Raw genomic sequence first — 13,923 nt, forward strand, 5'->3', positions numbered from 1 at the left:
TGTTTGAAAAGATTCAAGATCCCTTTGTTGTTTCTTTGTTTTTGTAAATCTATTTTACAAAGACTATTACCCTGTTGTTACTGTAGTTACACAGTCTTTCAAGAGCCTACTAACAAACGGGAAGACAAAAACCTAAGTACCTGATTATACTTAGCTTGAATCACTGAGGATTTCAATCGCTTTAGTAAAAAAAAAAAAAAAAAAAAAAAAAAAAAATCATAGTGCTGGAAACTCTTGGAGGCTGCTACTCACCAAGTATTTTTTTTTTTTTTTTGGACAGGCAGAGTAGACAGAGAGAGAGACAGAAAGTTCTTCCCTACATTGGTTCACCCCCCCAAATGACCACTATGGCCTGCACACTGCACCGATCCGAAGCCAGGAGCAAGGTGCTTCTCCTGGTCTCCCATGCGAGTGCAGGGCCCAAGCACTTGGGCCATCCTCCACTGTCCTCCTGGGCCACAGCAGAGAGCTGGACTGGAAGAGGAGCAACTGGGACAGAATCTGGCACCCGCAAAGGGACCAGAACCTGCCGGCCCCACAGGTGAAGGATTAGCCTATTGAGCAGCGGTGCCGGCCATCACCAAGTATTGTCATGCCCCTTATACATGGCAGATATGGGAGCTCCAATAATAAACAATAATAATATCCAATATAATCCTGTTTAGACTAAAGCATCAAAAGACTTCTATCATAAAAGGAATAAGCATATGATTTGCAGATACAAAGTTTAATACTGTCACAATAATGCATAGTTTTGCAAAGTAGTAATCATCTGCTTTATTAATAGGATTTTGACAGCTTTTAATACCACGGAATTTTGTTAAGCTTATATCTTTATTTAATTCTACATGCAAAGTAAATCATGTTTTTTTAAAAGACTTTGTTATTTGAAAGGCAGAGTGACAGAGAGAGAGAGAGAGAGAGAGAGATTTTCCACTTGTTGGTTGACTCACCAAATGGCCACAGTCAAGTCTGGGCCAGGCCGAAGCCAGAAGCCAGGAACTGATCTCCATTCTGGTCTTCCACATGGGTGGCAGAGGCCGCCTAAGTAGTTAGGTCATCTTCTGCTGCCTTCCCAAGCATATTAGCAGGAGATTGGATTAGAAGCAGAGCAGGCAGGACTTGAATTAGCACTCTGATATAGAATACCGACATTGCAAACCACAGCTTAACCCTCTGTGCCACAACAGTGACCCCAATACAGGGTTTTAAAAGTTTAAAAACATATTTGAGGGACCTACTTTGTGGCCTAGTAGGCTAAGCCATCACCTGTGGCTCCTACATCCCACAGGAGCACCAGTTCATGTCTCGGCTGCCCCTTTTCCAATCTAGCTCTCTGCTTATGGCCCAGGAAAGTAGTGGAAGATGGCCCAAGTCCTTGGGCTCCTGCACACGTGTGGGAGACCTGGAAGAAGCTCCTGACTCCTGGCTTCAGATTGGCCCAGTCCCAGCAGTTGCAAACATTTGGGGAGTGAACCAGTGAATAAAAGACATTTCTCTCTCCCTCTCTCTGTAACTCTACCTCTCAAATAAATAAATAAATAAATCTTTGAATATGTTGTCACTTTCTAAGTCATTTCAAAGTTTGCAAAAGGAAAATTAAGGAGTTAAAGGGTGATCTTTATTTGAAATTCCTCAAAGAGAATTGTTATAATTAAGGTTTATAGTTGTAACTGGCTCATGCTCTTTATTTGGACAACAATAAATTTGATGGACATTAATTGTTCCAGAATATACTTTATGGTCTATCATGTCATTAAGGGCTCAGCACATTTCTATTAATGAGCTAGAATCCCTGGTAAAACGAACATCAATTTATTTGCTGATGACAATAAATTAAAGCATGAATCCTGTACTAGTGACTATGTAGAATTACAACACAGATTTAGAAACAAGAATATAAAATTTATTTAATTTTTTTTATTTTAATGAGTTACAGAGGAGAGGAAGAGGCAGAGAGAGAGAGAGAAAGATTGTCCATCCACTGGTTCACTCCCTAAATGGTTGCAACAGCCAGGGCTGGGGCAGGCCAAAGCCAGGGGCCAGGAGCCAGGAGATTTATCCAGGTCTCCAACATGGGTGCAGGGGGCCAAGCCCTTGGTCCATCTTCTACTGCTTTCCCACATGCATTAACAAGGAGCTGGATCAGAAGTGGAGCAGCCAGGATCTGAACCAGCGCCCATATGGGATGCCAGCACTGCAGGAGGCAGCTTTACCCACTAGGCCACAATGTCAGTCCCAAGAACAAGAAATTTTAGCCTAGATGTTGTACTTCTTTCTTGAAGGCAAATGGTATAATTTTATTTTTATTTAAAGGCATGATAATTGACTACATGAAATATATGGAAGCTCTGGGGCCCATGCTGTGGCTTAGTGGGTAAAGCCCATATGGGCACTGGTTCTAGTCTCGGCTGCTCCACTTCTGATCCAACTCTCTGCTATGGCCTGGGAAGGCAGTAGAAGATGACCAAAGTGCTTGGGCCCCTGCACCCACATGGGAGACTCAGAAGAAGCTCCTGGCTCCTGGCTCTGGATCGGCCCAGCCCTGGCTATTGCAGCCAACTGGGGAGTGAACCAGAAGATGGAAGATCTCTCGCTCTTGCTCTCTCGCGCTCTCTCTCTGCCTCTATCTCTCTGTAACTCTGCCTTTCAAATAAATAAATAAATCTGAAAAAAATGAAATCTCTTGAATTTGAAAAAAATCTCCCTTTTTAGAATCTTTTTTTAAAGATTTATTTATTTGAAAGGCAGAGATACACAGAGACGAGAAGCAGAGAGAGAAAGGTCTTCCATCTGCTGGTTCACTCCCCAGTTGGCCACAACGACCGGAGCTGCGCCTGTCCGAAGCCAGGAACCAGGAGCTTCTCCCAGGTCTCCCACGTGGGTGCAGGAGCCCAAGGACTTGGGCTATCCTCTACTGCCTTCCTAGGCCATAGCAGAGAACTGGATCGGAAGTGGAGCAGCTGGGACTAGAACCGTTGCCCATATGGGATGCCAGCGCTTCAGGCCAAGGCATTAACCCACTGCGTCACAGCGCCAGCCCCTAGAAATTTTTTGTTTCATTTTATTGTGGATAAATTTCCTTGCATGCTCCTTTTCTTTTTTTTATATTTATTTATTTCATTTGAAAGAGTTGGAGAGGACACACACACACACACACACACAGAGTGAGAGAGTTAGATATCTTCCATCTGCTGGTTCACTTCCCAGATGGTGGCAAATGCCAGAGCTGGGCCAGGCCAAAACCAGGGGCCAGTGGTTTCATCTGTGTCTCCCAGGTGGGTGGCAGGAGCCCAAATACTTGGGGCGTATTTGATTGCTTTCCCCAGGCCATTAGCAAGAAGCTGGATCTGAAGTGGAACAACCAGGACTCGAACCAGCACCCATATGGGTTACTGGTGTCACAGCCAGTGGCTTTACTGGCTAGGGCACAATGTCAGCCCTAAACCTCTTTTCTCCTCTGAGTGACTTTCAGTTACTTTCACTCTTACCAGTGGGCATGTAGGCATCTTATAAAGGGTATTTGTGGTTCTGTCCTAGGGTAAGAGACAATCTTCCCCAAATCAGATTCACATTCTCTAGTTTTCCTCTCATTTCTCTCTTAGTGTACTAGCCTAATATCTGTAAACTGGCTTTCATTGTACATGTTGACACCTCAAGTGGATTTTTTGTCTGAATTTCTATTCCAATTTTATCCCTTGTCATTAGTTGTTGTTTTGCCAATTTGTTACTGTTCATTATTGTTTTCATTTCATTGACATATATTTATGGATGCCTGTAATGTATTTGATACACTGCAAGCCAAGAAGACAAACATCAATGAATATGGTAGAAACAATTATTACATTCATGGTACCTAAGAAGAACATATCACCATCGCTAAGCTAATTCTTTAACTTCAATTATACTATTTGCTATGAAGGAAAACAGCAGAGAACTAAAATGATTATGCTGGGGAATTATCAGAGTCTACAAGGGAAGACAACTCTTCACCATAAAAATCATAAACAAGACAATTATAAGTGGTGTGCTAGAATTAGCCACAAGTAGGAACAAAGACAAAGGGGGAAACCAGGCATAGGAATAACGGATGAGAAGAACCTAGAAGTAAAACACCTGTTAGAAACACTAAAGACTGGTAATGTGTCTGATGCATAGTGAATGAGGGAGTGAATAGTAAGAGGTCAGGCAATAAGGAGTTGGACAATAACTGGGTCATGTAATGCTTTGTAGGGTATTGATTAATGCAAGGGTAATATAAACATTTCAGTGACTTCTAAAAAGTTATAATTTAGGAAAGTCTACAAAAATAACCACAAATAAAGATCTTACATGGTGCAGCAATGCTATGGAAAGTTATTAAGTATTAAAAATGTAAACTATAAAACAAAAGAAATGATATATCATGTTCACAGTTTGGAAGAGCCAATATTGGCAAAATGTCAATTTTTTCAAATTCATATATCTTTACAATGAAATCCTAATTAAATTTGCCAGGACCCTTCTTTGTGGAAATTGAAAATCTAATTTGTAACTTTATATGCAAATACAAAGAATGCTGCTTAAACAAAAGTATCTAGATGAAGAATAAAATGGAAGGACTTTCTACAGGATATAAAGACCTATTATAAAGCTCCCAAAATTAACACAAAGTGTTCTTGTCCCACAGATAAACAAAATAGAACAGTGGAATAATTCGGACAAGTGAGAAACAAAACATACATAAATGTGGACACTGTCTACATGAGAAATATTGATGCAGGTCATGAGGAGAGTGCTTTTGTTTAGTCTTTTCTGCTTGTCACTGAATAAATGACAATGAATTAACTGAATGCTCACAGAGATAAAAATAATAAAATGACCCCTACATCACATCACAAAATCATTATCAGATGGATTGTAGATCTAAATGTGAAAGTTAAGATAACACATTTGCCAGACTAGTAAATAAAAATAGATTTGTTGTTTGGGGGTAGAAAATGTATTATACAGAATGCAAAATGTGTTATCCTGGAAAATATCATGAAAAAATAAGTCACAGAATGATTAAAGATATTTGTAATACATTTAGAAAGTAAGGGATTTGTATTTAAAAATATTAAGATTCCTACAAATCAATTAAAAGTCATATAACCCAATATAAAAATATCCAAGAGACTCAAACAAATATTTCATAAACCAGGTAATAAATATATGAAAAGACTCAATGTCAGTAGTTATCAGGGAAAGCAATATTAAAAATATTGTCATTCTTTTTCCATTTGCTTATCCTGGTGGGTGGTTTGGATACCACAGTCCTCCCTTAGGCCCTGGAAGATTCATGTCTGGCACACCTGAAAATTATAGTAATCTCATCCCAGGTTTCCCAAAGGTTTCATCCCATTACAGGATCAACTCAACATAGAAAATGTCATTGAAATCTCATCAGTTCACAGTCCCATATCTCATAATCTAATTCACCTAGATCAGGAATGGGTGAGACACTAAGTATAATTCATCTTGGGACAAAATTCTTCCCCATTTTCAGACTTGCAGAATTAAATAATCACATTATCTTATCCCAAAATGCAAGGCTAGAAAGGTATAGGATAATAATTACAAATATTTTCTTGAAAACTGAAGAAAAATGATTCTAAAATACTTCAAATTCATATGGGCAAATGCCATCAGCTTTCAAGTCCTGAGAATGATATTTTGTCATTCTTGGCTCTGCCCTTGGAGGTCAAAGCTGCCATCTCTGGACTTATCCATCAATCTTTTCTAGAAAATCCTATATCTATATTTGACTTTTGCTAAAATGGCTGAGGGGACAATATCCTTATGCTTCCTGGATCCTCTGCTTTGATTGCAGCATATTGTGAGTCGCAACCTGAATCTTACAAAAAGACTTTTTTTTGGTGAAAATACAATGAACTTTGAATGTTACTGAGGTATCACTCACACTCTTGATTTTCTTTCCAGAACCAGCGTTTCTGATCATGAATTTCCTAGTTTGCAGGGCAGACTAAGAATTATCAATCAAGATATGTTTCCTTTTACTTAACTGTTTTTTCAATTTATCTCTTTCCTTTTGCAGTTTTCTATAAACAGCAAGGATAAATCAGGTTGTAACTTGAACATTTTGTTGGAAATACCCCCAGCTAAGTATCCAGATTTATTTATTACTGAAAGCTTTCCACATACCGGCAGGGCACAATTCCAGTAATGGTTCTGCCACGATATAACAAGAATCCCCTCTCTCCTAGCTCACTTGTGATGATTTCATCACTTCCTTCGAAGCCTTTGTTTAAAGTTTAGACTTCTGTTCAAGTCACTCTGGGATTTTTCCACATTCTCTTCAGCCTTTGTCCACTCTCACTCACTTTCAGTTCTAAAGCCACTTTGACATTTTCAGATAATTAGCATCTCATTTCTAATAGCAAAATCTGCATTAGCTTCCTAGGGTGGCCGTCATAAATTACCGCAAACTTGGCTTCTGCGAACAATACAAATGCATTATACTATAGATGTGTATATCAAAAGTCCTGTGTAGCTTTCCCTAGGCTATAATCAAGGTGTTAGCAGGGCTGCCTTCCTCCTGCAGCCTCCAGGGGGAAATTTTTTCTTGCTCATTGAGCTTGCAGCATTAAATTCCTTGCAGTTGTGGGACTAAAGCCCCATGTTCTTGATGTCTGTCACCTGAGGGTGTTGATGCCCAGCTTCTATAAGTTGTATACCTGTTTGGATTCCTTTCTCCATCTCTAAGTCCCTCTTATGCTTCAATATCTCCTGCTCATTACATCACCACATCATTCTGTCTGATTCTTCTGCCCTTCTCCTCCATTTTTTAAAAAATTATTTATGTATTTGAGAGGTAGAGTTACAGAGAGGGAGAGACAGAGAGAAAGGTCTTCCATCTGCTGGTTCACTCCCCAAATGGCCACAATGGTGGGAGCTGTGCCGATCTGAAGCCAGGAGGCTGGAGCTTCTTCCAGGTCTCCCACGTGGGTGCAGGGGCCCAAGCACTTGGGCCATCTTCTTATGTTTTCCCAAGCCATAGCATAGAGCTGGATCAGAAGAAGAGCAGGGGCCGGCGCAATGGTGTAGTGGGTAAAGCCTCCACCTGCAGTGCCGGTATCCCATATGGGCACCAGTTTGAGTCCCAGCTGCTTCACTTCTGATCCAGCTCTCTGCTATGTCCTGGGAAAGCAGTAGAAGATGGCCCAAGTCCTTGGGCTCCTGCACTGGTGTGGAAGACCCAGAAGAAGCTCCTGCCTTCTGGCTTCAGATCTGCCCAGCCCCGGTAGTTGCGGCCAATTGGGGAGTGAACCAGCAGGTGGAAGACCTCTCTCTCTGCCTCTCCTCTCTCTGTGTAACTCTGACATTCAAATAAGTAAATAAGCAAATCTTTAAAAAGAAGAAGAAGAGCAGCCAGGACACAAACCAGTGCCCATACAGGATGCTGGCGCTATAGACAGAGGCTTAGCTCACTACACCACAGTGCCAGCTGCTCCTCCTCTTTTTAAAAGATTTTATTTATTTATTTGAGAAGCAGGGTTACAGAGAGAGGGAGAGACAGAGAGGTAGGTCTTCCATCTGCTGGTTCACTCCCCAAATGGCCACAACAGCTGGAGCTATGCTGACTCAAAGCCAGGAGCCAGAAGCTTCTTCCGAGTCCTCCACACAGGTGTAGGGACCAAACACTTGGGGCATTTTCTACTGCTTTCCCAGGCCATCATGGTTTACCCTGAAAATCTGGAGTCATTTTCCTATCTTGAGGTCTGCCAATTGGTAATGTTAATTTCATTTGAAGTCTAAATTTCCTTTACTATTAGCATATTCAGAGGCATAATGATGGGGATTAGGAAACATACATCTTTGGGATTGGGTCATTGTTCTGTTGTGTTCTGGATTGCCCAGATAGAAAGAACCAGCAAGACTCACCGAAATGCAAAGAACAAAGGGACTTTATCTGTAGGTCCAGCACGCTGGGGCCTGGCCTCCTGTACAGCGCAGTGCTGGGAGACCAAGACTCCCTTCTCTTTGTTCCCGGGGTTTTTGTAGTCCCTGGACAAACAAGTATTAGGTCCACATTCCTTCTTTCCCCTGGCCCTGCTGGACCAAGGACGGCCCACTTCATTGGTTGCCCCCACCTGGCCCTGCTGGACCAAGGACTATCTGGTGTCAGGTTTCATCACAGTGGAAGTGTCCTTGGCCTAGCCAGTTCCTTTGTCTGGTGAGAAGTCTGTCATGGTGTGGCTCTGGCCTCTCACATTCCCCCCTCTGACAGGTAACTTAAACAGAGGAATCCTCCTCTGGATTGTGCGATAGGGATTGATGCTGTTGCTTTAAAACCATGAGAAGGACAGTGCTCACTCTCTTCTTTACGAAGTTTACAAGCTTATTAAGAATACAGGGGCCTAGGGTCAAAGCTAACAAAAGCATCACAGGGGGCCCGAGAAGGGTGGATGTAAGGGTGGTCGGCCTAGGGGATCGATTAAACCAGGCCTCAAACCATTGCTCTCGTGACATCCATTCCCTTTCTCGTCTTGCTAAACCTTTCCACACCTTCGCTATGTTTTCTTGGACTACTCCTGTATAATCAGCATAAAAGCAACATTCCTCCATCCTCAAAGTATATGTGGGCTTTAAGGCCTTATTTGTTATGAGGCCCAGACCTATTTATTTTATATGGGGTACATAAGAGAGGTGTGAACCTCCTTGGGGAGGCACCCTGTTGACGTTCATCTCCCAGTTGGGCTGGGAGTAGAACTGGCCAGGTAAAGGCAGGTGGCATCTCTAATAGGAAATTTACAGTTCTGCCTGCAGTGTTGCTGACCCTACCTGGCCATTCCCTCTGCAGCAGTGCTCACTTTGGAAGCTGGGCCAAGTGAAGTTTTTCAGCTTAGAGACGACAAGATCTGTGGCTCTGACCTGGGCATCCTTCGACTCCAGGGCAGTTCCATTTCCAGAGATCCAACTCTTGGCTGGTAGAGCCACCAGGGCTCTTTATAAGCTGACTTCTGCAGAAGCCCTGAATTTCCACATCGAAAACCAATGCAGTGGACTGGCCTGTTGGGTCTCCTTGATGGCAGATCACTGTATAGAGCAGCCATTAATAGGCCTGCCACCTATCTTTATGTTGTTTTTTGATGTCTAGCTTTCTTTTTTTCCTGTTTTTTTTTTTTTTTTTTTTTTTTTTTTGTTAAAGCAGACCAGGGGATGTAAGTTCACAGGATGCTCAAGTCCCATCTCTAATCTTTGTGGCCTAAACTAGAAGTCTACAGTTACAGGCATGTTCTGATAGTTTTTATTTTGAGGCAGACAATGCCTGTGAGGAAAGCTATGTCCTCACTTTAAACTTTCTTTTTCCTTGTTTGGTCTGAAAGGGAGGTTTTGCCTATTTACTGTGCCCATGGCGAGTAAGCCTAGTTGTGAAATTATAATTTAAACTCTCCTTTTGGCTATACTATTATTACAGAAAATGTTTGCCAGTTTTATAAGATCTAAAAATCAAACTGTACATCTATAGAGTTCTTTAGAATAGTCAGTCGTCCATCTTAAAGAGAATAGAGATATGAAGGAGCAAGTCCCAGATTGTTCGCTGACAATAGCAATATCAAATGGAAACTTAGCAAGTAATTTTAACCATCAGCTAACAGCTTAGGAAAACATTTATCAGAAGGTGTAATGCCTTCTATAAATTTTAAGAATACAAGTATTTGGAAACATCTTTTAAATATTTAACATGGTATAGCTAGTTTAACTAGCAAACTCAAGCACAAACATATAAAAACGATTTTAGTTTTTTTAACCAACAGATTTAAAACATCTGATACAGAGATTCAGGTCACATGAATCAAAATGTATCTTTGATGAATTTTGGCAGTTTAAATTTATGAACAATTTTTTATTTATAAGTCAATTAAAATAAAGCTCTTGATAAATTTTCCCATGTAGACATATACTATGTATACACATATAACATAACATACAAGATGGAAAAATAAAGTAGTTTTAGTATTAGTCTTTAAAATCTTTAACTTTTTTGTAAATTACTAATTGATTTAAATTACTTTCTGCTCTTAGTAACCTCAGTTAACCATACTTTTCTTAGTTGGTACCTGTAATACATTATTGGCTTTATCTGTTTACAGAGCCATCCCAAAGTACTGAATACAGTAGAAGTGGCTGGAAAAAGTCCATTGGAAGCTATACAAACTGGGGATGACAAATTTTATAAACTTAACAAGAAGCACTTGCTTACTTTACATAGCTTTTGAAAGCACTTGTAGGATTTTACAAAGCATTTAACCCTTTTATGCCTTTAGGGCCTCCTTTTATTTTTTATTAAGATAACATCATGTGTAGTAATACAAGATAATTAGACTTTCTAACTTTTAGACATTTGTAGTAGTAGTATTTTATATTATTAAAACTTAAAATTTAGTACCATTTTACATCTTGACAGTACTTCTAACATAATCTAAATAGCCTGATTAGTTGGTATCTCTACAAGATGAGAGACATGTGTCTTTACAATTTTCAGGGGCCAATCTCTAAATTGTCAAAGATTAAATGTTTGAAATTTTGAATTTTTTTGAATGACTGTCAAGGATGCCAAGAAGGCTCAAAATCCAAAACATCTGGCTGAAATAAGATTTTTTTTTAGCATGATGACATAATATAGACCAAATTCATCATTGTTACAAGGTGATTATTTAAATGTCTGAAAATAAATACATATTTAAATAACCCTCTTTAAATAACCCGTAGCTCTTAATAAAAAACTCAGCTGTTTTTAAACAATTAGAATTTTACAGACATCAAGAGAACATAATAGATTACTTTAACTCATTGCTTTAACAGAGGATCAGATTTTGATTTTATGTCAAAGAAAAATAGACTAACAGTTTTGTAACCAAAATTTTTTTCTTCCCATAACGTTTTGTGACTTTCTCACATCTGTAACTTACTTAAACCTTTCTTTTTTCCCATTCCAGTCTAGAGTAAACTAGCCATTATGATAAACAATTTTTACAAACCATGTCCTTTCTTTATTTAAAAATCTTTTTCTTTTAATTTTCCTTATCAAAAATATGCTTTTATATTTGTGACCTTTTACCGTCTGTTGACTTTTTGATCTATATTTTAATTTTAGTTTTTTAATAGAGGTAGGCATCCCATACCTGGGTGAAATCTCAGTCAGCAAACCCGGTGCCTTCTTTGGCTTTCTCTGTTCTGGTGTGGAAAGACTCCACCCAGCCTGAGTAGTATAAACAGTAGCAACAGGTATCCTTAGCCTCTGCTGGGTAATAACTTAGCAAAGCTTATCTCTAGGCCTCCAAACAGGCTTTGTCCTGTTCTTCATATTCCTGGCAGCTGGGAGAGCCCCTGTTCGGCATTGCTGCAGGCACAAGTTTACCATCTCCGAGTTACATTTCTGTAAAGCAAGGGGAGTTCAGTCATATAATACCAGTTGACCAGGGCTTTTAAGTTGTTTTCCCCATGTGAGTGTTTCCATGAAGCTGACGAAGCAGGGAGTAGGCCAGGTAATCTGGGACAAAAAGCATCTGTCAGGAAGAAGCCACCATCCATCCCAGCAGTGAATAACAGCACCCGCTGCTGGCTCCCAGACTGCTTCCAGGAGCCCCCTGTCTGATAGAGGAGGGGCCTCTGGCTTCCGATGGGGAGGTGACAGTAGTGGGACCTCTTCTGGCTCTCCCTGGAGAATGGGTGGAGAGGCTGTGGAAGTCCTGGTGGGCCCTTGATCTCTAGACTCAGGGTTGAGTCATGGTCACAAGAATTTTGCTCTGTTCCTGTCTGTTAGCGCAGGACCATATCTAAGGAGATTGAGTTAACCCCATTTGTAACTAAGAATTTATATAGGAACTTATCTGGGTGCTCTGCCTATCAGGTAATCACTAGGAACACGTTAAGTGACCTCAGGAGCTGCTGAGCTGGGCTCCAGCACCCTGGCAGCCCAGCAGAGCTGCAACCTTAAGGACCTGGGCATTTCCCCTCTGTTGGGCCAGCAGGTGGCTCCGGCTCCCTGGTGAGTGGGAGGGGCAGTGATCATCACAGGCACCCTGCCTCCCTCCACAACGCCTGGCACTGAGTGCATTAGGCCCCCAGGCCATCTGATTGGCTGGGCCCAGTGGCCCATGGCCACTCTCTCCTCTGCACCTTGCGCAGGTTTCCCTGAAGAGCCACAGCCGCAGCAGTGATGGTGACAACTCTGCCCTTCTTTTTAGATGGGACGTAGCCTTTGACAGTTATTTTACATTAAAAGTTGGCCCTTTATAGACTCTTTTTAAATTAAACCAAAAATTTTTAACTTTGTAAGATCCACCTTAGAGGCCATAATAAAGCTCTAATTACCTTGCCGGACCTGCTAAACCCAGTAACAAAACAAGCCTGGCAGATTACCCAGCAAAAACATTTTTTTTAAAGTAGTGGCCCTTTTGGTTTTAAATTTAAATTTCTTTAAACTTGATGTTTAGTTACATTTTACCAATTATCAGAAAAGCCATAACTCTAGTAATTTTATGTATGAGATTGTTATTTATCAAGTATGTCTCCCTAGACTATAAGTTGAATTTGAGCCTAGAGTTTCACCAAACAAGTGTCCCAGGCTGTACCCAGTCAGCAGTCAGATACTTGGTACCGTCTCTGAAAGTTGTTCAGGCAGCAGCAAGACGGACCCCAAGAGAGACTGTGGGCCAGGGACCTGGGGTGTCATGGGTTAAAAGCTCATTGGAGATTGTTAACTTGATTTAGGAGATTTTCAAGTTATCACTGCCCCTTGCTGACAGGCAGCTGACCTTTCATCCCCCCACCCCCAGCAAAGGGGTGGAGGTAATATACCACAAACCAAAGAGAGTTGAAAGTCTAAAATGTCCCTCTTCTACTTAGAACACAGTTTTATGCTTGCAACCCTTTTAAAGTTTTTATCATACGATTTAGAACAGTTGGTTTTGAATGAAATTTTCCCATAATGTGTCCGCCTTGGTCTATGTCGCAAAACAAGAGACAAAGACCTCCAGAACAGGCACCGATCCAGACTGCAATCGCTTCGCCTGCCTGGCCCATCTCCTTGCGGAGAACATGGAGCCACAGGTTAGGGCTCAATCAGACTCCGTAGCCTCAGGGATGTGGAGCCACAAAGACATTCATACCACACACTCTCTCTCTTTCATTACAGACACCAGGCAGGTACCTTACCAGGGGGGTGGGGGAGGCAACAGAAGCCTCCCCTTCCACACCAATGGGGTTTTTTAGCACTTGTTATTGGCACAGTGGGGGTTTCTGCCTGTAAAGGGAGAATGGTGGAGTCTGCACCCCCGCCTGGGGCCCCCTCCACTGGCCCTAGCACAGCCACAGTTCCAGCTGGTAAGGAGGTTGAGCCATTAAATCTTCAGCGTCACCCTGTAAAGCAGATTAGAGTGGTGCAGAGGCTGAAGTCTTAGTTTTATTTTTATCTGCTCTGCTGGGACAGACAGCTAAAATCCTCGAAGGCTGTTCCTGAGGGGGTAAGGAGGGCTTTAACCAGGAAAGGGAGTTTCTACCAAATCTTGCCAGACCAGGATGTAGGGCAGCTGGTCAGGGTGACCCTGGCGCCCTGGCATCAGTATCTTCTCTTTGACCCTGCTTATTGACTGGTCAAATGTCCCCTCAGGGGGCCAGCCTACCTCAAAAGTGGGCCACTCAGTCGAACCAAGAGTTACCAGTTTACCTTTTTTTACTTCCACGGAGAGGTCAAGAGCCCTGGATCAGAAGTCCAGGAAGTGTGAAGTGACCAACGACAGTGGTGTACTTACTTGCTGGCCCACGATTCCTTGCCACTCTCTGAAAGTTAAAGCCGTGAAGAGAAACAACAACACAGAGACGCACAAAGACAAGACAATAATACGTTCTGAACTGTAGAAAAGGAGACAAATTCTC

Source organism: Oryctolagus cuniculus, chromosome X (assembly GCF_964237555.1).
Source record: "Oryctolagus cuniculus chromosome X, mOryCun1.1, whole genome shotgun sequence".
In the NCBI taxonomy this organism is placed as follows: domain Eukaryota; kingdom Metazoa; phylum Chordata; class Mammalia; order Lagomorpha; family Leporidae; genus Oryctolagus; species Oryctolagus cuniculus.